The following is a 23,358-nucleotide window of genomic DNA, read 5'->3' as shown; positions in this document are numbered from 1 at the left end:
CGTGCTGTACCTGCCCTGGGAGTGTTTGATGGGACAGTGTAGAGGGAGCTTTACGCTGTATCTAACCCATGCTGTACCTGCCCTGGGAATGTTTGATGGGACAGTGTAGACGGAGCTTTACGCTGTATCTAACCCGTGCTGTACCTGCCCTGGGAGTGTTTGATTGGACAGTGTAGAGGGGGCTTTACACTGTATCTAACCCGGACTGTACCTGCCCTGGGACTGTTTGATGGGACAGTGTAGAGGGGGCTTTACTCTCTATCTAACCCGTGCTCTACCTGCCCTGGGAGTGTTTGATGGGACAGTGTAGAGGGAGCTTTACGCTGTATCTAGCCCGTGCTGTACCTGCCCTGGGAGTGTTTGATGGGACAGTGTATAGGGGGCTTTACTCTGTATCTAACCCTTGCTGTACCTGCCCTTGGAGTGTTTGATGGGACAGTGTACATAAGAACATAAGGAATAGGAGCAGGAGTAGGCCAATCGGCCCCTCGAGCCTGCTCCACCATTCAATAAGATCATGGCTGATCTGATCCTAACCTCAAATCTTCTATCACTCTGCATCCACCCGAACCCATGTGATCTCCCGGGAGAGGCGAACAACCAGATAAAGACCCAATTGCCAATTTGGGAGAAAAAAATCTGGGAAATTCCTCTCCGACCCATCTAGGCGATCGAAATTCTTCCAGGAGATCACTCTGTCCCTATATTTTCTACAGTACTTGCCTTCTGTAAAGGCGATCTCCACCCCAGCCAGGAACAGGAATAAAACCATCTCCTGAAATCTAACAGAATTAGAACCCAGTAGGAGCAGAACAAGGCTACACGGCCCCTGGGCCCACTCCACTACCCACAGGGCCATGACCATTCCGAACCCAGTCTCATGTCCAATTTCCTGCCCGCTCCCCGTAACCCTTAATTCCCTTTACTTCTAGGAAACTATCTATTTCTGTTTTAAATTTATTTAATGATGTAGCTTCCACAGCTTTCTGGGGCAGCAAATTCCACAAACCTACCACCCTCTGAGTGAAGAAGTTTCTCCTCATCTCAGTTTTGAATGAGCAGCCCCTTATTTTAAGATTATGCCCCCTAGTTCTAGTTTCACCCATCATTGGGAACATGCTCACCGCATCCACCCGATCAAGCCCCTTCACAATCTTATATGTTTCAATAAGATCGCCTCTCATTCTTCTGAACTCCAATGAGTGGAGTCCCAATCTACTCAACCTCTCCTCATATGACCACCCCCTCATCCCCGGGATTAACCGAGTGAACCTCCTTTGTACTGACTCGAGAGCAAGTATGTCTTTTCTTAAGTATGGACACCAAAACTGTATGCAGTATTCCAGGTGCGGCCTCACCAATACCTTGTACAACTGCAGCAATACCTCCCTGTTTTTATATTCCAACCCCCTAGCAATAAAAGCCAACATTCCATTGGCTTTCTTAATCACTTGCTGCACCTGCACACTAACTTTTTGAGTTTCGTGCACCAGGACCCCCAGATACCTTTGTACTACAGTACTTTCCAGTTTCTTGCCATTAAGATAATAACTTGCTCTATGATTTTTCCTGCCAAAGTGCATAACCTCACACTTTCCAGTATTGTATTCCATCTGCCAAATCTCTGCCCACTTACTTAGCCTGTCTATGTCCCTTTGCAGGTTTTTTATGTCCTCCTCACTCACTACTTTCCGTCCCATCTTTGTATCATCTGCAAACTTTGATATGTTACACTCGGTCCCCTCCTCCAAATCGTTAATATAGATTGTAAAGAGTTGGGGACCCAGCACTGACCCCTGCGGAACACCACTAGTTACTGGTTGCCAATCTGAGAACGAACCATTTATCCCAACTCTCTTCTTTCTGTTAGAGAGCCAATCCTCCACCCACGCCAGAATATTACCCCCAATCCCGTGATTTTTTATCTTGAGCAATAATCTTTTGTGTGGCACCTTGTCAAATGCCTTTTGGAAGTCTAAATACACTACGTCCACTGGTTCCCCTTTATCCACCCTGTATGTTACTTCCTCAAAAAACTCAAGCAAATTTGTTAAACATGACTTCCCCTTCATGAAACCATGCTGAGTTTGCCCTATTAAATTATGTTTATCCAAATGTCCCGTTACTGTCTCCTTAATAATGGACTCTAACATTTTACCAACCACAGATGTTAGGCTAACAGGTCTATAGTTTCCAGCCTTCTGCCTACTACCCTTTTTAAATAAGGGTGTTACATTAGCAGTTTTCCAATCTGCCGGGACCTTTGCTGAGTCCAGTGAGTTTTGGATAATTATTACCAATGCATCCACAATCCCTACCGCTACTTCCCTCAAGACCCTGGGATGCAAGCCATCAGGTCCAGGGGATTTATCCGCCTTGAGTCCCATTATTTTACCAAGTACCACTTCCTTAGTGATTTTAATTGTATTTAGTTCCTCCCCCCCTAGAGCCCCCTATTTGTCCAGTGTTGGGATATTCTTAGTGTCCTCTACTGTAAAGACTGATACAAAATAATTTTTCAGTGTTTTTGCCATCTCCATGTTTCCCACCATTAATTTCACGGTCTCATCCTCTAAGGGACCAACATTTACTTTAGCCACCCTTTTGATTTTTATATAACTATAGAAACTTTTACTGTCTGTTTTTATATTTTTTGCTAATTTACTTTCATAATCTATCTTCCCTTTCTTAATCAATCTTTTTGTTATTTTTTGCTGTCTTTTAAAGACTTCCCAATCTTCCATCCTCCCACTAGATTTGGCTACCTTATATGCCCTTGTATTTAGTCGGATACTATCCTTAATTACTTTACTTAGCCACGGATGGCTATCTTTTCTTTTACACCCTTTTTTCCTCAGTGGAATATATTTTTTTTGGAAGTTATAAAATAACTCCTTAAATGTACACCACTGGTCATGTACCGTCTTACCCTTTAATCTATTTTCCCAGTCCACTCTAATTAATTCCGCTCTCATACCTTCATAGTCTCCTTTATTCAAGCTCAGCGTGCTTGTTTGAGATCCAACCTTCTCACCCTCTAATTGAATATGGAACTCAACCATGTTATGGTCACTCATTCCAAGGGGATCCTTGTAGAGGTGGCTTTACGCTGTATCTAACCCGTGCTGTACCTGCACTGGGAATGTTTGATGGGACAGTGTAGAGGGAGCTTTACGCTGTATCTAACCCTTGCTGTACCTGCACTTGGAGTGTTTGTTGGGACAGTGTAGAGGGGGCTTTACGCTGTATCTAACCCCGTGCTGTACCTGCACTGGGAATGTTTGATGGGACAGTGTAGAGTGAGCTTTACTCTGTATCTAACCCATGCTGTACCTACACTGGGAGTGTTTGATGGGACAGTGTAGAGGGAGCTTTACGCTGTATCTAACCCGTGCTGTACCTGCACTGGGAATGTTTGATGGGACAGTGTATTGGGAGATTTACTCTGTGTTGTATCCTGAAAGTGGGCCTGGTGTTGTGCCAGGTCGACACTTAACCTTTTGCCCCTCAGAGCAGACTAAATGATATCCAAAGTCGATGCTTAGCTTTGGTACAGATGACAGACTTCGAGTGAAGGCAGATTCAAAACGGTCTTTATTCACAGGTCTGGGGAGAACCTTCTGAGACCTCTCTCAGAACCGACTCCACCGGTTCCCTAGCAACAATCACAGTTATACAAAAATCAAAACCCTGCCCTAGGGGCGGGGGCAAATCTTATCAGCATATACAGAGCTTTAGCTAAATGGCAATTATAAACCATTACATTTCATCTTCTTGCCGCCCACAAATCCCACATTTCTGTTATCCTCCTGTCACCTCCTGTGACTGTGGGCCTCATCTTAATTGCTTTACAACCATCCATTTGCCCGTAGCCAGGTAGTCTGCTTGTTACATGTTTTCTTAAGATAACAGCCCTCGCTAAGTCTGTTCAAAGCACAGGCTTTTGGCCGCGTCTCAGGTTACTTCTGCAAAGCAAGCACATTCTGATTAGTCACACCATACTTTGAAGAATGGAACCCTGTTGTGATTTACATCAAACTAATTCTTAGGTGCGTTATCTCGCATATGTGTTGCCTCGCCTGGCCAAACAGACATCCTCCCCAATCTTCCCATGAGTTGTTCTGCAGTTTAATTTCTCAGCATTTGAAGTCAATTAATCATGTTTTAAAGCTTAGCTGGGTAAATGCAATATACTGACCTCTATATCGTTTAACTCAGGGTATGGTATATCCCATTATCTCCACCTTGTACATTGGTGCTACATTATACATATTCTAACATAAAAACTAAGGTATAATAGTAATTTGTTTACTTCAGTCCCCCCTTATGGCCCATTGGTCACTTTGACCCAATATAGCCAATATGCTACAGTTTAAGATTGTATGCTATGAGTACCGTCGCCCTAGTGGTACCAAGCCAGGGTGTCTAGTACTCATACTTCCACAATCCTAAACACAGTTTTCATTATAATTCTCCTCACGCCCTACCCCTTGTTTGTTGGTGGTTAGCAACAGTGTTTCCTTCTCTCCTTCCTTCGTTATTCATTTGGTTATGGCCTGTGCTAGGTTGTGGTTCTTTCGCCATCGGCAATATCCACAAAGTAAGAACAAAAGGATCATTAATACGGCGCCTTGCACCACTACGAACACGTGTGACATGCTCCTTATCCAGGGGTGTATATCGACATTTAGCCCCCAATTCCAGATGTTATTGTACCAGGGATTTTCCACGTGCCATAATTTCTTCCAAGCTTCCTCTTCTTCTAACTTAGGAATTGCCTTGGGCTCTGGTATGACATAAGCTTCAACCTCTTTATTAAGTACCATACTATCAATTGACCATGTTTTCGTTTCCTGCGGTCTTGGTGGGTGTATATATTGATGTCCTATCTGTGTGATAATTTTGGATCAAAACAAAGTTTGGTTGGGGAATGGGACAAATGAGATCTTGATATTCATATTTCTGTTCAGTCGTGGTGACACAACATGTCCCGTTGTTCCTTGGTGCTCCCCTTGTCTGGTGTATCCCCCTTGGGTGTATCTCAAGGGTGCAATTGGTGGTTTTTGTGAATCTGCACTCGGCTGTGTCTCCCTCGGTGTGGGGGGCAGGTGTGGTGTGCACGTCCATGTCCTTCCCTTGTGGTGGTACCCATCTATTACCACCCTCCTTATGGTTCCATTCTTCTGGTTATTGTCTTCATCCCTTTCCTTAAGTGCCTTGATAAGGACATCATGATATTTAACCCGACTCTCCCTTTGTATCGCTCCTATATTAATCACGTCGTATAGGGGCTGTCCCTCTTCTGGGAATTGTGGGATGGCCAGTACAAAGCCAATCATCTTAGCCCATGGGGTCAGACAATTGCCTGCCCGGTATACTTGTTCCATTTTACGCCCCTTACATAGGCTTTTATTTGTGTCAATCCAAGGTTCCAGGTCCTCATTAGTAATCCAATCAGGGATCTGTCCATTATTTATTTGCCTCATGTTATGCTGAGCATTCGACAATAGCCATGAGCCATACATGGCACATACTAGTTCCTTATGGGTTTGGCGAGAAGCATTGTTAAGTCGATCAATAACTGTATTGATTGTTTCTGCATGGGGGGCTACTACCTCTTCCACCCCCAACAATTGCATTATTGTTTGTTTTCCTGCCGGTGCCAATTGCTGGCTATTTCCAGTGGCTTGTTTTAGTAACTTCTTTGTTTTTGCTTGTAGTTCTTCTACTCCTTCGTTTACTCCTTCTATGTCCAAGCTATTAACTGTTGCTAACCCGGCCGCATACCCAGCTCCGGACATTACCAATACTCCCCATTTCTTACGTCTTTGTGAGAGAGATTTTCCCTGTGGACCCTCTAATTGTTTTACCCACAGGGAGTTCCATATTTGTTTTGTATGATTGTTACACATCGTGGGCATCTCTAGAGTACTCATATTAATGGCGACCTTAATAATTCTATGTGTTACCCTAAAGTGCACCTCATCTTGTGTTTTCCTTGTTATTAAACCCCCGGGTGCCCCTTTTCCCATTGGTGGGCAAGTTAGTGCAGTGAGGGTGTTTTTATGCTTGCTGCTTTTCCTTTGTAACCCTATCCCCTCCTTCCTTTCCCTGATTTCCATCTGTAATATTTGTCCTCAACTAGATCCCTTTTTGCGTTCTGCATTATAAAATCCAATCATTCCCCTTCGTTTTTTTACCTATTTTGGGCCAGTTTAGTGTATTCGAACTCTGCCCCAGATATGGGATCCCGATATAATTTGGTGTAACCTCAACTGCCTTATTGAATCCGAATCCTGTGGCCTCGAAATTCAGTATAGCCACTTTTGGGGCGGTAAAGTCGGGCGGGCGCTAAAGTTTGCGCCCGCCGGAAAGTGGAGGCCACTTTGCCGATATTCAGTAGCTTTGGCCAAGGAGTTTGCTCGAGCGCTAAAACTGGCGTTGCACCCCTATCTTTAGGCGCTAAGCCAGCAGTGCAGACTGATACCGCCGAGGCCGGGCGCAGCGCAGGTGCGGTCATGTTTTGATTGACAGCAGACACCCTGGCGCCGGCCAGCTCTTAAAGGGGGAAGGGTCGACTTGGTCTGTTGCCACGCCCTGGATACTGCAGCCCTCCAGCTAGGCCTAAACACTGCTGCTGGAGAGAAATAGCACCAGCAACGATGCAGAGGGCCCGAGACCGAGCGCAGCGCTTCTCTGCCCATGATTTGAAGGTGCTGCTTAGGGGTTTGGAGAAGAGAAGAGATATCTTGTGCCCGGACAGTGGCAAGAAGGCTCCCAAGAGGCTGTACAGGCGAGCCTGGAGGGAAATCGCCCAGAGGGTCAGAGCCACCTGCGATGTCCCCAGGACTGGTGACCAATGCCGGAAAAAGTTTAACGACCTCACTCGGTTGGTCAGGGTGAGTACCCTTTCCATTGTCCTCCTCATCCTTGCATGTGCACCTCACATTATGGGCAAAGGGACCTCAAAGGCCTAATGGCCATCCCTCCTCCAGCAGCTATGGCACTGGCATGAACATCAATAGCAATTTCTGCACTTTACACACTGGCCAAGCTATTCGACCATGGGAGGCAGTGCACACAATAACAGGGCACCACACTGGCCAAGCTATTCCACCATGGGAGGCAGTGCACACAACAACAGGGCACCACACTGGCCAAGCTATTCGACCATGGGAGGCAGTGCACACAACAACAGGGCACCACACTGGCCAAGCTATTCGACCATGGGAGACAGTGCACACAACAACAGGGCACCACACTGTACTTAGAGGCCGTCCTTTCTCTTGCAGGCCAAGCTTGCCCAGAACCTGAAGAGCCGGACTGTCACCGGGGGAGGCCGTGCCCAGTTCCAGGAGCTCAGTGACCTGGAGGAGCGCGTGGGTCGACTCATGGGTGCCCGGGTGATTGGCCCCATTGCAATTGGAGATGCCGACCCTGTGCTGGGCCCCAATGGTAAGGACATGAGCATTTGGACCTCTCTCGTTCCCCTTGCGCTTCAGATCTACATCCTTTGCCACTGTCCGACCAATGCACATAATGCCACCACTCATGCCTCCCTCGCTGACGCCCTGTCCTCACTCTAAAGCTACTCTTGTGCCTTCCTGCTTTCAGCTGGTGAGGAGGAGGTCCCTGAGGCTGTGAGTATCAGTCCCTCGGAAGAGGAGGACGACGAGGAGCAAGAGGAAGGCGGCACATCAAGGGAACCCTCATCCGCACCAGGGGATGGCAATGGAGGGGACACGTCTTGCCTGGAGGAGAGCCAGGGGGAAGTGTTGCAGGGGGGTGTAGCTCCTGTGCCCAGTGGCGTCCAGCCACGTGGGAAGGGTCGGCCAGCTCGGCGGCCTTCTTCCCAGAGGGAGAGTCCGGCCTGCAGTCCGGAGACGGTCCTCGCCCAGGAGGTGCGCCTCCTTGATCAAATGTCTGCGGACTCGGATCGTCGGCACACCGAGTTCATGGGGGTTGTGGGACGGTTGCCTGAGGCCATTGAGTCCCTGGCTCATAGTGTGGCCGATTTCGGGGCCTCACAGGCCAGGGGTTTAGAAGAACTCGCGGCAGCACAGGCCAGGGGTCACGAACAATTCGGGACAGCACAGGTCAGGGGTCACGAAGAATTCAGGGCATCACAGGACGCGAGTCGGGCCGATTTCAGGGCAGCACAGGCAGCGAGTGCAGAGTTGATGAGTGGTGCCGTGCAGTAACTGGCTGGTCTGATGCGGGCACAGACCAGGGCAGTACGGGCACTCACTGCTGCCACACTCACTGTGTCACGCACGCATCGCCAGGGCACCCACCGCGCTGCTGCAGCACAGCGGTCTGGGCTTCACCAGATTGCTGCGCTTGCTGCAGTGCCAGCCCAGCCGACTGCCAGTGTCTCTGGCGACCAGCGAGCGCCTGGCATCAGCCAGCTTGCCCCCATTGCTGCAGCCGCCACTGCCACTCCCACAGCAAAGCTGCGACGAGCTGCTGGAGAGACTGATGCTGCCCAGCCACAGCTGCAGCAGTCAGCAGCCGGCCCCTCCAGGGCCGGAGCTCGTCTAGGCCGACCCCCAAGGGCATCTGCCATCATGCATTGTGCCCCTCAGGAGCCTTCCCCCAGCCTTGCAACACCCACAGGTCCCAGGTTGAGGCGGAGCAGCAGGTCGGCCAGGGGCCGGAAAAGCCTGGACAAGGACTCGCCCTCTCGGCACACAAAGTAGAGTGTGTTGCCAAATGTTTTATTATATGGGGGTGTTTGTGTTCTATATGGGGGGGGGTTATATTGGTAAGGCCGAAGATGAAGGCAAATGTTTTTTTATATGGGGGTGTTTGTGTTCTATAATAGGGGGGGTTTATTTTGGTAAGGCCGAAGATGAAGACAAATGTTTTTTTATATGGGGGTGTATGTGTTCTGTATGGGGGGGTTTGTCTTGGTAAGGCCGAGGATGAAGGTCATTTGGATGGACAAGTTTTGTTATTCCTCCCCAGGTTGTGGGAGTGAGATATGTTTTTGACTGTTTTTTGGTGGTCTTGTCTGTTTTTGGGTTTCATGTGGGAAGGGCCCTGAGTTTGTTAAATAAAGCTTTTTATTTATTCAGCTTGTCCATGTGTGATGTTTCAAGTGGTTGTTGCGTTAACCGGCTGAGGGCTTGCGGAGCGGCTGCATTCAGGTGCGTTCATTGCCACAAGCCATTCCCTGACAGGGGGCCTAGAAGTGTCGTTCAATAAGCCGCCGACGGACGGCCCTTGGACCTTGTGGCTCCCTCCTGGGCTGGTACTCCTCCTCCTCATCCTCCTCCTCCTCATGGTCCTCCTGCTCGTCCTCCTGAGGTGGTGGTCCAACGTGAGGTGGCAGTGCCTGAGTCCTGCGGATAGCCAGGTTGTGCAGCATGCAGCAAACGACGACGAACTGGGAGACTCTATCCGGCGAATACTGTAGAGGTCCACCGGAACGATCCAGGCAGCGGAACCGTTGCTTGAGGACGCCAATCATTTGCTCTATGATGTTCCTTGTGGCTTGATGGCTTTCGTTGTATGCCTCCTCAGCAGGGTTCCTGGGCGCGCGGAGCGGGGTCATGAGCCATGTACACAAAGGTTAGCCTTTGTCCCCAATAGGCCATCCTCTTGGGGGAGGCTGTGCCTGGAACATGTCAGCCACAGTAGTCTGGCGCAGGATAAATGCATCGTGGCTGCTTCCTGGAAAGCGGGCATTGACAGCTAGGATGCGCTGCCTGTGGTCACACACCAGCTGTACATTGAGGGAATGGTAGCCCTTCCGGTTGCGGTAATCCTCGGCTTTCTCGATAGGTGCCCGCATAGCCACATGCATGCAGTCAATGGCGCCCTGCAACATGGGGAAGTCGGCGACCCTCGCAAATCCGACTGCACGCTGCTCCTGCCTCTCTAGGGCCATGGGGAAGGAGATGAATTGGTGTCTCCTTGTGAAAAGGGCATCGGTGACCTGCCAGATGCAGCGATGCACGGCAAACTGGGAGATGTTCGCTATGTCCCCAGCAGCGGCTTGGAAGGAGCAGCTTGCATAAAAGTTCAGAGCCACCGTGACCTTCACTTCCACCGACAGAGACGTCCTGCACATCAGCTGTGGACGCAGATCTCTGTGAAGCAGCTGGCAGGCCTCTGCAACCACCTCCCTTCTGAAGCACAGCCTCTTAACACAATGCGCAGCAGTCATGGTGAGATAGGACACCTGCTGGCGGTATTCCCTGAGTGGGTAAGGCCTACGTTGCCGACGCCTGATGGCCCCTCTGCGTCTAGGCATGGCTGCCCCTCTCACACAGCGTCTGCGAGCCCTTAGCACATAATGCTGGAACTGAGGGTTGAAACCCCATGCGGCCCCCATAATATACTTGCAAACAGTGAAATCACAATGAGATAAATTTGCAAGCTCTGGCCAGAAGCCAAAAATACCTCTCCTATGTTGGCCCAATTCAGTAAGGTCTCTTCCTTGGTCTCTGTCCAGAAATCCGTAGCACTAAAGTCATTGCAGCAAAATGGCTGCCATTTATAGTTCAGCCTAAGTGCACTTTAATTAGAGCTCCCCGAGGCCCGCAGGGCCTCTGCTGCGTTCCACTTCACAGTTCTTAACAGCGCCACGCCCACATTGGGTGGGCGCCACTGAAGTTCCGGTTTGGGGCGCACAAACGGCGTTGCACGACGAAATGACGTCATAAGCTGCGCGCGCAGCTGAGCACGCGCAAACACTTTGCGCCAGCACTAAATGTCAACTGAAGTTGGGCGTAGGCGCAGATCAGTCTGCCCCCGGGCGCTAAGTGCCTAGCGCTCGAAATCTACCCATCTTATGGCGCTAACGGCTGGCGAACGCAACTGAATTTCTAGGCCTGTATCTACAAAATATCCCTTTCCTACTTGAAACTTCGGGGTTATTTGAACATTGTCCTCAGTACATAGGCATTCTATTTTAACCCTTCGCCCTCCGTGACCCGGAAAATCAAAGTCCCGTTAGCTGTACTTTCGTATTCGCAATAATCACAGTACACAGTCATATCACATCCGTTTCCCGAAGCCGCCCCCCATTCTAATGGCGGCGTATTTTTGGTGAGCATCTTGATTCCATTCTGGATGCTGATTATGTTTGAAGTCGGGTCGATACCAAAGAGCATAAGAAGTCTCATTTCAGACTCAGGGCATATATTTAACCATAAACTCCCGAGTTGCTCGCGCCTCCCACTAGACCCAGCGCTTGTACTTAGCCATAGAATCGCGATAAGAGCGCGAATGATGCTCCACTTAATTTTTCTATGTTGTTATCATTCCTGTAAAGATAAATAAAGGGGGCCAGTCGTCACCAGCCAATTAGAATTATGCCATTCTTATCCGTTCTTTCCGTTCAAACTGCTGTACGTCTTCTTCATTTCTTGGTCTGTGGCTCTGTCTCCAGACATACCTGAAGATGCAAACTATGGCATATAACATTATCATCATACACAGCCCTATCATTGATACATGTAGAAACTCCCCTTCCCATTCTTTATATCTTCTAGCATACTCCTCACTCTCCTCAAAAGGCACCATCTCTGGCTTACTCATTGTCTTTGTTATATATTTTTAACTGAGTCCAGTGCTTCCATCTTCCTTTACCCGTCCGGACTCATCTATACAAGCGCATGTGTCACTGTTCATCAATACCTCGTAGGCTCCTGACCAGCTGGATGCTAGCCCTGGTTTGGCTGGTATTATTTTTGCCATCACCTTGCTACCTATTGCTGGGACCTCCTTCTGGTCGTCCCGTGTATCCTGTTCTAGATCCCGTATAATCTGTTGCTCTTTGGCCTCATGTCTGAGAGCGTGTAATTGCAGACTCAATAGTTTAATAAGTCTCCTAATTCTATCCTTCAGGGGCCCTACATCCTCAACCCGGTAGTGACTCCTTCCGGCAGTGTCATTGCTTGTCCGGTCATTAGTTCGAAAGGTGTCAGCCCCGTGGTTCTATTCGGAGTTGCTCTAAGTCTCATCAGTATACTTGGGAGTAACTCTGCCCATCCCTTCCCCGTGTCTTCTATTGCTTTAGCTAAGGATAATTTCAAAGTCCGGTTCATCCTTTCCACCATCCCTGAACTCGGAGGGTGGTATGGTATGTGGAACCTTTGTCTGATACCTAATAATGCACATGTTTCCTTTATAACCTTCCCTGTAAAGTGTGTTCCCTGGTCTGAATTAATCTGCAGCGTGACCCCCCATCGTGGTACTACCTCCTCTGCCATTATTCGTGCTACGGTTGTTCCCGTGCAATCTCTAGTGGCGAATGCTTCAACCCATCCTGTGAATTGATCTATTATTACCAAACAGTGCATTTTCCCTTTGATTTCGGTAGAGGTCCAGTAAACTCTATCTGCACCTTCTCCCATGGGCCTCTTGGTCTCGGCTGATGTCCCCACTTTACCTTGACAGGTTTCCCTATGTTATACTGTTCACATATGGGGCAGTGTCTACAGAATCTGTCCACAGCTTGTTTCATTCCGGGCCACCACCAGCATCGCTGGAGCTTGTTGAACATATTGGATATGCCGGTGTGTTGCCTACCATGGTACATTATACTTAATTCCTGTTGTATACAGCCTGGTGCACATATCTGCTGCTCTTTCCTCCATATTCCCCCGCTCTTTCTCCTGCTCCCCCTCGTTCCCATAGCTGCTTCTGCTCCTGGGGTACTTCCTTATGTAATTTGGATATATCTATATCTTCTGGCAATGCAGCTATAGCAGCTATGTCTATCTGTGTTTTTGGTTTGGTGCTGCTCTTGTTTGCTGCTGCAATCTGTTACTCTACCACTTTTCCGGCTGCACGATCGGCGGCTCTGTTTCCCCTTTCTGTGGGGGAGTTCCCCCTCTGGTGGGCTTTTACCTTCACTACAGCTGTTTCAGTGGGTAGCCCCGAGGCGGCGACCAATTCCTTTACTAATTCCTCATGCTGTATGGGTTTGCCACCTGAGGCAATATACCCCCCTCTACTCCAAGCTGCCACATAATCATACATAGAAGATAGGATGATAGGAGCAGGAGTAGGCCATTCGGCCCTTCGTGCCTGCTCCGCCATTCGATGAGATCATGGCTGATCCTTTAATTCAGTATCCCGTCCCCGCCTTCTCTCCGTAACCCTTAACCCCTTTTGCCCGTAGAAATATATCTAATTCCCTCTTAAATATATTTAATGAGCTGGCGTACACTGCCCTCTGTGGCAATGAGTTCCACAGGTTCACCACTCTCTGAGTGAAGAAATTCCCCCTCATCTCTGTCCTAAATGGTTTAGCCCTTATCCTTAAATTATGTCCTCTAGTTCTGTTCTCACCCGCCAAGGGAAACATTCCTTCTGCATCCAGTCTGTCTAGACCTGTCAGAATTTTATACACTTCTATGAGGTCCCCTCTCAATCTTCTAAACTCCAGTGTGTACATCCCTAAACTACATAGTCTCTCCTCATAGGTCATTCCCGCCATTCCTGGTATCAGCCTGGTGAATCGCCGCTGCACCCCCTCCATGGCAAGAACATCCTTCCTCAGATGAGGCGACCAAAACTGTACACAGTACTCGAGGTGTGGTCTCACCAGTGCCCTGTACAGCTGCAGCAAGGTATCCCTGTTCCTGTATTCTAACCCTTTTGCTATGAAGGCCAGCATACCGTTTGCCTTCTTGACTGCCTGTTGCACCTGCATGCTCGCCTTCAGTGACTGGTGTACAAGAACACCCAGGTCTCTCTGTACTTCCCCCTCTCCCAATCTATTGCCATTTAAATAATAATTTGCCCTCCCGTTCCTGCACCCAAGGTGGATAACTTCGCACTTGTCCACATTATAGTGCATCTGCCATTTATCCGCCCAATCGCCCAGTCTGTCCAAATCGCTCTGGAGCTTCCTGGTCTCTTCCTCTGAGCCCACCCCCCCTCCTAGTTTAGTGTCGTCTGCAAATTTGGAAATGCTGCATCCGACTCCCTGATCCAGGTCATTAATGTAAATTGTGAACAGCTGGGGGCCCAGGACAGATCCCTGTGGTACCCCACTTGTTACTGCCTGCCATTCAGAAAATGAGCCGTTTATTCCAACTCTCTGTTTTCTATCTGACAGCCAGTTCCCTATCCACGCCAAAACTTTCCCCTTTATCCCATGAGCCTCAATTTTCCATGCTAATCTTTTATGTGGGACCTTATCGAAGGCCTTTTGGAAGTCCAGGTACACCACATCTACTGGCTCTCCCCCATCTATTCTACCAGTTACTCCCTCAAAAAATTCCAATAGATTAGTCAAGCACGATTTACCCTTTGTAAATCCATGTTGACTCTGTCCTATCCTGTCCCCATTTGCTAAGTGCTCCACTATTTCATCCTTAATGATGGACTCCAGCATTTTGCCCACAACTGATGTAAGGCTTACAGGTCTGTAATTACCTGCTTTTTCCCTACCCCCCTTTTTGAATAGTGGGGTAACGTTAGCTACCCTCCAATCCATCGGCACTGTTCCCGAGTCTAATGAATTCTGAAAAATCATCCTTAGTGCATCCGCTATCTCTAGGGCCACCTCCTTCAGTACCCTAGGATGCATGTTATCAGGCCCTGGGGATTTGTCCACCTTCAATCCCTTTAGCTTCCTTAACACCATATCCTTAGAGATATTGATTTGCGTCAGTTCCTCCTTTGCCAATGTCCCTATTTTTCCCGATATCCCAGGGAGGTTTTTTGTGTCTTCCTTCGTAAAGACTGACCCAAAGTATGCATTTAGTTGATCTGCCATTTCCTTATTTCCCATTATATATTCCCCCGTATCTGACTGCAATGGACCAACTTTGGTTTTCACCAGTCTTTTCCTTTTGATATACTTATAAAAGCTTTTGGAGTTAGTTTTTATATTTTCCGCCAGCTTGTTTTCGTAAGCTATTTTGCCCCTCTTGATTATGCCCTTTGCCCTCCTTTGCTCTATCTTAAACTGTTCCCAATCTTCCGCTCTGGCGCTTTTTTTGGCTATTTTATACGCCCTATCTTTGAATTTTATGCTGTCTCTAATTTCCCCTGTTATCCACGGTTGAGTCACCTTTTTAGATTTCCTTTTATGCCAGATTGGTATAAACAATTTTTCAAATTTGTCATTCTATCTTTAAATGTTTGCCATTGTTTATCTACCTCCAGTCCTCCCAGGAACGTTGTCCAATCAGACCTACTCAGTTCCCGTCTCATGGCATCATAATTCCCCTTGTTTAAATTCAGGACCTTAGTCTCTGAGTCAATTTCTTCGCTCTCCATTTCGAGTGAGAAATCGATCATGTTATGATCGCTCTGACCCAAGGGTCCCCGTACAACAAGATTACTGATTAGTCCCTTCTCATTGCACAGTACCCAGTCCAATATAGCCTGTTCCCGAGTTGGTTCCTCGACATATTGATCCAGATAACCATCCCTCAAACACTCAAGGAATTCCTCCTCCTCATTATTTTTACTGATTAGGCTAGTCCAATCTATATGTAAGTTAAAGTCACCTATGATGACAGCTGTGCTCTTATTGCACGCTTCTCTAATTTCCCTCGTGATGCCCTCCCTAACCTCTATTTTACTATCATGTACTATGCCAAAGGCACAGCGACTATCGGTATAGATATTCACCCGTTTCCCTGCTGCCAATTTTAATGCTTCTGTCAATGCTGTCAACTCGGCGACCTGTGCTGAACCTGGTAATCTTCCTTCCCTCTGGATGGTGCCATCTCCGGTCACCACGGCCCAACCTGTTCCTGGTGTTCCATTAACATATTTACGGGACCCGTCCACATATAGTTCTAGGTCTGCCTGTGTCAATGGTAATTCCCTGATTCTGTCTACATATTCTGATTCTTCCTCACTGGTGCAACAGTGCTCCTCTCCCTCCATTCCCATCATAGCTGCGGGGTTCTGGCTCATGTCTCTAACTATCTGTATGGATTTATCTTTAGGCAACAGGACAGCCTCCCAAGCAGCCTTCCGGCCGTTTGAGATGTTTTTTAATCGTCCGGTGTTTAACAATTCCACTAGGGTGTGTTGTGTATGTAACACAATATCCCCTGCCATTGCTACAGGTTCACTCACTTTGACTGCCAACTGTGCGCAATCAATCGCGGCAACGCATCTTGGCATACCGGCTACTATTGGGGATCTCCGTGTCGAATAGTAGGCGACGGGTCTCATGTAATCCCCATGCTTTTCTGCTACCACTGCACTGTAATGTCCCCCGTGATTGTGGCAGAAGATATGATATGGCCTCCCAAGGCTGGTGCGGCAGTCAGTGCCTGTTTTAATTTAGTGAGGGCTTCCGCCTGTAACTCTGTCCATTCAATGTGTTCTTCTGCAGCTTTTCCCCCTTTGGTCTGTTCATACAGAGGTGCAGCTAGTTGTGAGAATCCTTCAATAAAGCTTCTGCTATAATTAAATAGTCCCATTACTTGTCGCACTCCCCTTATATTCACAGGTTCGGGCATATCATTTATAGCCCACTTTCGATCCTCTGGCATGGCTCTCTTGCCCATGCTGATGTTATATCCCAGATAGGTTACCTCTGATTTTGCTACTTGAGCTTTGGTGGGGTTTACTTTAAAGCCTGCATCCCGACGAGCTTTCAGAATTTTAGACAAGGCTTTAACATGCCCCTGAGTGTTTGTGGAAGCTATGAGTAGACCAGTCGGGAGCAGTGAGTCGGAGCCCGGTATAAAAACCGGAGAGAGGCGAGGCATACCAACTCAGCAGCGGGGAGAGAGGTAAAAAGTAATCAGTGTGCGTGACGTCACCAGGGAGCAGGTAGGTGATTGGTTGGTGAGTATTTCTCTTTTTTCAATACAAGCTTGAATTCTGCGGTGTTAAATTTCTGTGGTGTAGTGGGGATAGTTGGTAAATAAAGCGCCCTAGAGCATACCTGTAACTGGGGTATTGAATAAATTTTTAAAGAAATTAAAGGGGTAAGTCATGGCAGGAGAGTTCAGACCCGTGCTCTGCTCCTCCTGCTCTATGTGGGTAGTCAGGGATGCTGCCAGTGTCCCTGATGACCATGTGTGCGGGAAATGCATCCAGCTGCAGCCACTTGTAGACCGCATTGCGGCGCTCGAGCTGCGGGTGGATGAATTTTGGAGTATGCGCGATGCTGAAAGGCTCGTGGATAACACGTTTAGCGAGTTGTGCACGCCTCAGGGTAGGGCAGCACAGGGGGTGACCATCAGGCGGAGCAACAAAGGCAGCCAGGTAGTGCAGGGAACCCCTGCGGACATCCCCCTTTCAAACAAGTATACCGCTTTGGATACTGTTGAGGGGGATGACTCACCATGGGAAGGCAACAGCGGCCAACTTCCTGGCCCTGGGGGTGCTCCTGCTGCCCAGGAAGGGGGGAAAAAGAGTGGGAGAGCAATAGTGGTAGGGGATTCTATAGTAAGGGGAACAGATAGGCGTTTCTGTGGCCGTAGACGTGAATCCAGGATGGTTTGTTGCCTCCCTGGTGCCAGGGTCAAGGATGTCACTGAGCGGCTGCAGGGCATTCTGGAGGGGGAGGGAGAACAGCCAGTGGTCGAGGTCCACATTGGTACCAACGACATAGGTAAAAAGAGGGATGAGGTCCTGCAGCAAGAATTTAGGGAGCTAGGTGAAGGATTAAGGAGCAGGACCTCAAAGGTTGTAATCTCTGGATTACTCCCGGTGCCACGTGCTAGTAAGTATAGGAATAGGAAGATAGAACAGATGAATGCGTGGCTAAAGGGATGGTGCAAGGGGGAGGGCTTTAGTTTCCTGGATCACTGGGTCTGCTTCTGGGAAAGGTGGGACTTGTACAAGTCGGACGGTTTACACCTGAACCAGGGGGGAACCAATATCCTTGCGGGGAGGTTTGCTAGCACTGCTGGGGAGGGTTTAAACTAACTTGGCAGGGGGTTGGGGTACAGAGTGGAGCTATAGTAGGGGGTGATTTACGGCCAAATACAGAGGGAAAAACAAGTCAGCTTGGAAGGCAGAGCAAATATGTGAAGGCAAAAGAGAATATGGCAGGGCTGGAAGGCATTTATTTTAATGCAAGGAGTCTTGCAAATAAGGTGGATGAACTGAAGTTGTTGTTGAACACATGGGAGTACGATATTGTTGCTATCACGGAGACATGGTTGAGGGAGGGTCAGGACTGGCAGCTCAATATTCCGGGGTATAGAATCTTCAGGCGAGACAGAGGGGGGTGTAAAAGGGGAGGGGGTGTTGCAATATTAATTAAGGAGTCAATTACTGCTGTAAGGAGGGATGATATATTAGCGGGTTCCTCTAATGAGGCCATATGGGTAGAACTTAAAAACAAAAAGGGGGCAAGCACTTTGCTGGGAGTGTACTATAGGCCCCCAAACAGTCAGGCAGAGATACAGGAACAGATATGTAGGCAAATCTCCGAGAAGTGCGAAAATAATAGGGTAATAATAGTGGGGGATTTCAAATTCCCCAATATAAATTGGGACAGTCAGAGTGTAAAAGGCTTAGAGGGTGCAGAATCCTTAAAGTGCATCCAGGAGAGCTTTTTGAGCCAACATGTAGAAAGTCCTACAAGAGAGGGGGCGGTACTGGACCTAATTCTGGGGAATGTAGCCGGGCAAGTGGTGGAAGTGTCAGTAGGAAAGCATTTTGGCGACAGTGACCATAATTCGGTGAGATTTAAGGTGGTCATGGAAAAAGACAAAGACGGCCCGGAAATAAGGGTTCTAAATTGGGGGAAGGCCGACTTTAATATGATAAGGCAGGATCTGGCCAAAGTGGACTGGGAGCAGCTGCTTATAGGAAAATCCACATCAAAACAGTGGGAGACTTTCAGAAGGGAAATAGAGAGAGTACAACGCCAACATGTTCCTGTAAAGGTCAAGGGTGGGACCAACAGCAAAGGGAACCTTGGATGACAAGGGATATACAAAAATGCATTAGAAATAAGAGGGGGGCTTTTGGAAGTTACAAAAGACTAAAGACAGAAGAAGCCCTAGAGGAGTATAAAAAGTGCAGGGGCATACTTAAAAAAGAAATTAGGAGGGCGAGGAGGGGCCATGAAATAACACTGGCGAGCAAAATAAAGGAAAATCCTAAGATGTTTTATAAGTATATTAAGGGCAAGAGGATAACCAGGGAAAGGGTAGGGCCCATTAGGGACCAAAGTGGCAATCTGTGTGTAGAGCCAGAGGATGTAGGCGGGATTTTAAATGAATTTTTTGCATCTGTGTTCACTATGGAGAAAGACGATGCAGACATAGAAATCGGGCAAGGGGACTGTGACATACTTGAACATATTAGCATCGAGAGGGAGGAGGTGCTAGTGGTTTTAGCGGGCCAAAAAGTGGATAAATCCCCAGGCCCGGACGAGATGTATCCCAGGCTGCTGTGGGAGGCAAGGGAGGAGATTGCAGGGGCTCTGACACTAATTTTCAGAACCTCTCTGGCCACAGGGGATGTACCAGAGGACTGGAGAACAGCTAACGTAGTACCATTATTCAAGAAGGGTAGCAGGGATAAACCAGGGAATTACAGGCCAGTAAGTCTAACATCTGTGGTGGGGAAATTATTGGAAAAAATTCTGAGGGACAAAATTAATCTCCACTTGGAGAGGCAAGGATTAATCGGGGATAGTCAGCATGGCTTTGTCAAGGGTAAATCATGTCTAACAAATCTGATCGAATTTTTCGAGGGGGTGACTAGTGGGGTGGATGAGGGAAATGCTGTGGATGTGGTGTACATGGACTTCAGTAAAACTTTTGACAAAGTCCCGCATAGGAGACTGGTCAAGAAGGTAAGAGCCCATGGGATCCAGGGTGCCTTGGCGCGTTGGAACCTAAACTGGCTGAGTGGCAGGAGGCAGAGGGTGATGGTCGAAGGTTGCTTTTGTGACTGGAAGCCTGTGTCCAGTGGGGTACCTCAGGGATCGGTGCTGGGTCCCTTATTGTTTGTGATCTACATAAATGATTTGGATGAAAATGTAAAAGGTATGATCAGTAAGTTCGCAGATGACACGAAAATTGGTGGGGTGGTAAATTGCGAGGAGGAAAGCCTCCGGGTACAGGACAATATAAATGGGTTGGTCAGATGGGCGGAAAAGTGGCAAATGGAATTTAACCCTGAAAAGTGCGAGGTGATGCATTTTGGACGGACAAATAAGGCAAGGGAATACACAATGAGTGGTAGGACCCTAGGAAGTACAGAGGGTCAGAGGGACCTTGGTGTACATGTACATAGATCCCTGGAGGCAGCGGAGCAGGTAGATAAGGTGGTTAAAAAGGCATATGGGATACTTGCCTTCATTAGCCGAGGCATAGAATATAAGAGCAGGGCGGTTATGATGGAGCTGTACAAAACGCTGGTGAGGCCACAGCTGGAGTACTGTGTGCAGTTCTGGTCGCCTCACTATAGGAAGGATGTGATTGCTTTGGAGAGGGTGCAGAGAAGATTCACCAGGATGTTACCTGGGATGGAGCGCCTCAGCTATGAAGAGAGGCTGGACAGGCTGGAGTTGTTTTCCTTGGAGCAGAGAAGGCTGAGGGGGGACCTGATTGAGGTGTACAAAATAATGAGTGGCATAGATAGGGTAGATAAAGAGGAACTTTTCCCCTTAGTGGGGGGGTCAATAACAAGGGGGCATAGATTCAGGGTAAGGGGCAGGAGATTTAGAGGGGATTTGAGGAGGAACTTTTTCACCCAGAGGGTGGTTGGAATGTGGAACTCAATGCCTGAAAGGGTGGTGGAGGCAGGAACCCTCACAACATTCAAGAAGCATTTGGATGAGCACTTGAAATGCCATTGCATACAAGGCTATGGACCAAATGCTGGAAAATGGGATTAGACTGGACAGGGATGGATGGGTGGCGCAGACACGATGGGCCGAAGGGCCTCTTTCTGTGCTGTAAAACTCTATGACTCTATGACTCTATGACTCTATTGTCGACATATTGCAACACAGTGCTGCCGCCCTCCTCTAATTCTCCTTCCTCCAGGGCCTTGGCCATGTGTCGCTGGAATATAGCTGGGCTATTATGGAACCCTTGAGCGACCCTCGTCCAAGTATATTGTTTCCCATCTAGTGTGAAAGCAAATTTCTCTTGCGAGTCTTTGTCCAATGGTATGGACCAGAATCCATTCACAATGTCTAATACAGTAAAAATGTTGTGTTCAGGCATTAGTCCATTAAAAATTTGTAGCAGGGCTTGCTACTATCGTGTATTCCTTTGGGGTCATCTTATTTAGTTCTGTATAATCTATTGTCAGTCGAAATGATGCATCTGGTTTCCTTCCTGGCCATACCGGGGAATTAGTTTCAGATATAGTTTCTGGTAAGATTCCCTGTTTGGTTAATTCCAACACTATGTCCTGTATTGCTGCTTTGACTTCCTCCTTTAAAGGATATTGTTTATGTGGGCGATGCATTGGTCCTGATATTTTCACCAGGGGGGTTTGGACTAATCCACAATCGTGTTTATGTTTTGTCCACACCCCAACATACTCTTTGCATGGGATTGCCCATGATCCCTCCTTATCCCATTCTGGGTCTCTAACTTTAGTTGCCCCTACTCGATCTGCTTTGTTTCCCGGGGCTGCCTGTTTGTTTGACTTATAATCTGGTGGCCAGTACACTTCATTCGCTTTAGGGTCGACTAAAGCTCCTACTTCTCGCAGTATGTCTATCCCTAGGATTGTTCCTTCGGTATTCTCGCATACCCACAACTGTGTAGGGATTATTATACATCCAATTTCTAGTAAAACTGTTTCGCTCTTATAAGCCCTGATTTTTCGTCCACCGATTCCTGCTACATTAATTGAAAGTTTCGTTTGGGACAAGGGTAAGTCTGTCAATGAGATTGTGGCTCCTGTGTCTATTAACATTTTGCACTGCCGGCCCCCTACCAATGCGTTAACAAACATCCTTGGATCCCCCTCCCATTTTCCCCGAGGGCCGCTACCTTTCATTTAATATTCAACTTCTTCATCATGTCTCTCATTTGCCTCACAGTGCAAGCGTCGCCTTCTTCCCCGTCCTCTGAATCAGACCCATGCCGCCTCTCACTTCGGGTATTTTTCCAGTTACTATATTCCCTAAGCTCCCTTTCTTCCCTATCACTTTGTCGCTGTCTTTCCCTATCTCTGTCTCTATCCCTTTCCTCCTGTTCCTCTCTTTCTTCCCTCATCCATCTTTTAAAATCCTCTCTTCGCCCGTCTCCTCCTGGCTGTCCTCTTTGGGGTCCCCGCTTTGGTTTGGCCCCTGGTTTTCCCTTCCTTCCCCTTTCTTCCAGCAGTCTATTCTCTTATGTCCTGGCTTGTTACAATTATAGCAAATTAGTTTTGTATCCGATGCTGATCTGGCAGCCCTTCTCTGCTTCTGTTGGCATTCTTTAACGAAATGTCCCTCCTCTCTGCAAGTACAACAGCTCGTTATTCCCACTGTTTCCTCCTGTTCCCCCAATTCCTCTGCAGCAGCTATCTTAGCCTTTTGCATGTTATCCACTTCTGTCGCCCACCAATTAAATCCTCATAGTTGTTCATTGTAACAACTCCTAATCGTATGGCTGGCTGATGTGCGGGACCCAGTCCGGCTTCAAATGACTGCAGGAAACATTGGTTCTCTGTGGTGGGGTTTCGGATGCCGGAACATCCCACAAACCTTTTCCATTTCTGTTTACTATAGTCTACGGCAGATTCCCCCTTCTCCTGAGTTATATTGGTTATGGCTGCCTAATTTACCGGGGCCTGTCCCATAACCTCTTCCACTGCTCGCTTGAATAACTGGTAGTTTTGGTCTGACTGTTGCGGGGTGAGATTACAATCCAGGCACCAAGTTCCCTCCCTGAAATTCACGGGCAATTGGTCCCAACGGTCATCCGAAATTTTTGCTCGCACCAACTGGTTTACATTTTTATTGTGTAAACTATGACTGATCCTCAATTCCCTCATCTTTTGCCAAAATGGGTAGTTGTTCCCCCGATGTTGCAGCTGGGGCAATTGACCCACCAGCATTTGTCTCTCTAATGGTTTGAAGGGCTGGGAGGTGGTTCGAATTATCTGGGGTCTTGCCGGAACTGCGGGGACCGCTGGAATTTCCGGTTTTCCTCCTACCGCGGGGATCATGGCGGTACCGGGAATCTCTGGGTGTCCTGGGATTACTTCAGTTTTTACCGGGGCCACTTTTACCGTGCGGTCCACCGGATTATAGAGTGGTGGGAAATTATTTTCTTCTGGCCAAGGCAGTGGCTCCGGCCAGTCCCTTTCCTTACTGTCTCCTGCTGTTTCCTCTCCTAACCCACCCCCATCTATATTACCTTTTCCCAGTAGGTTTGGGGAGAGGGACCTACTGCTGGAACTGGCTGCTGCCACCAGGTGTCCCTTTCCTCCTGGTTTGGGAGTTGTAAC

This window comes from Somniosus microcephalus, unplaced genomic scaffold, assembly GCF_052327205.1.
Source record: "Somniosus microcephalus isolate GS21.2 unplaced genomic scaffold, FLI_Smic_1.0 unresolved_chr3, whole genome shotgun sequence".
Taxonomy (NCBI): domain Eukaryota; kingdom Metazoa; phylum Chordata; class Chondrichthyes; order Squaliformes; family Somniosidae; genus Somniosus; species Somniosus microcephalus.
This window is presented reverse-complemented; position numbering follows the sequence as displayed.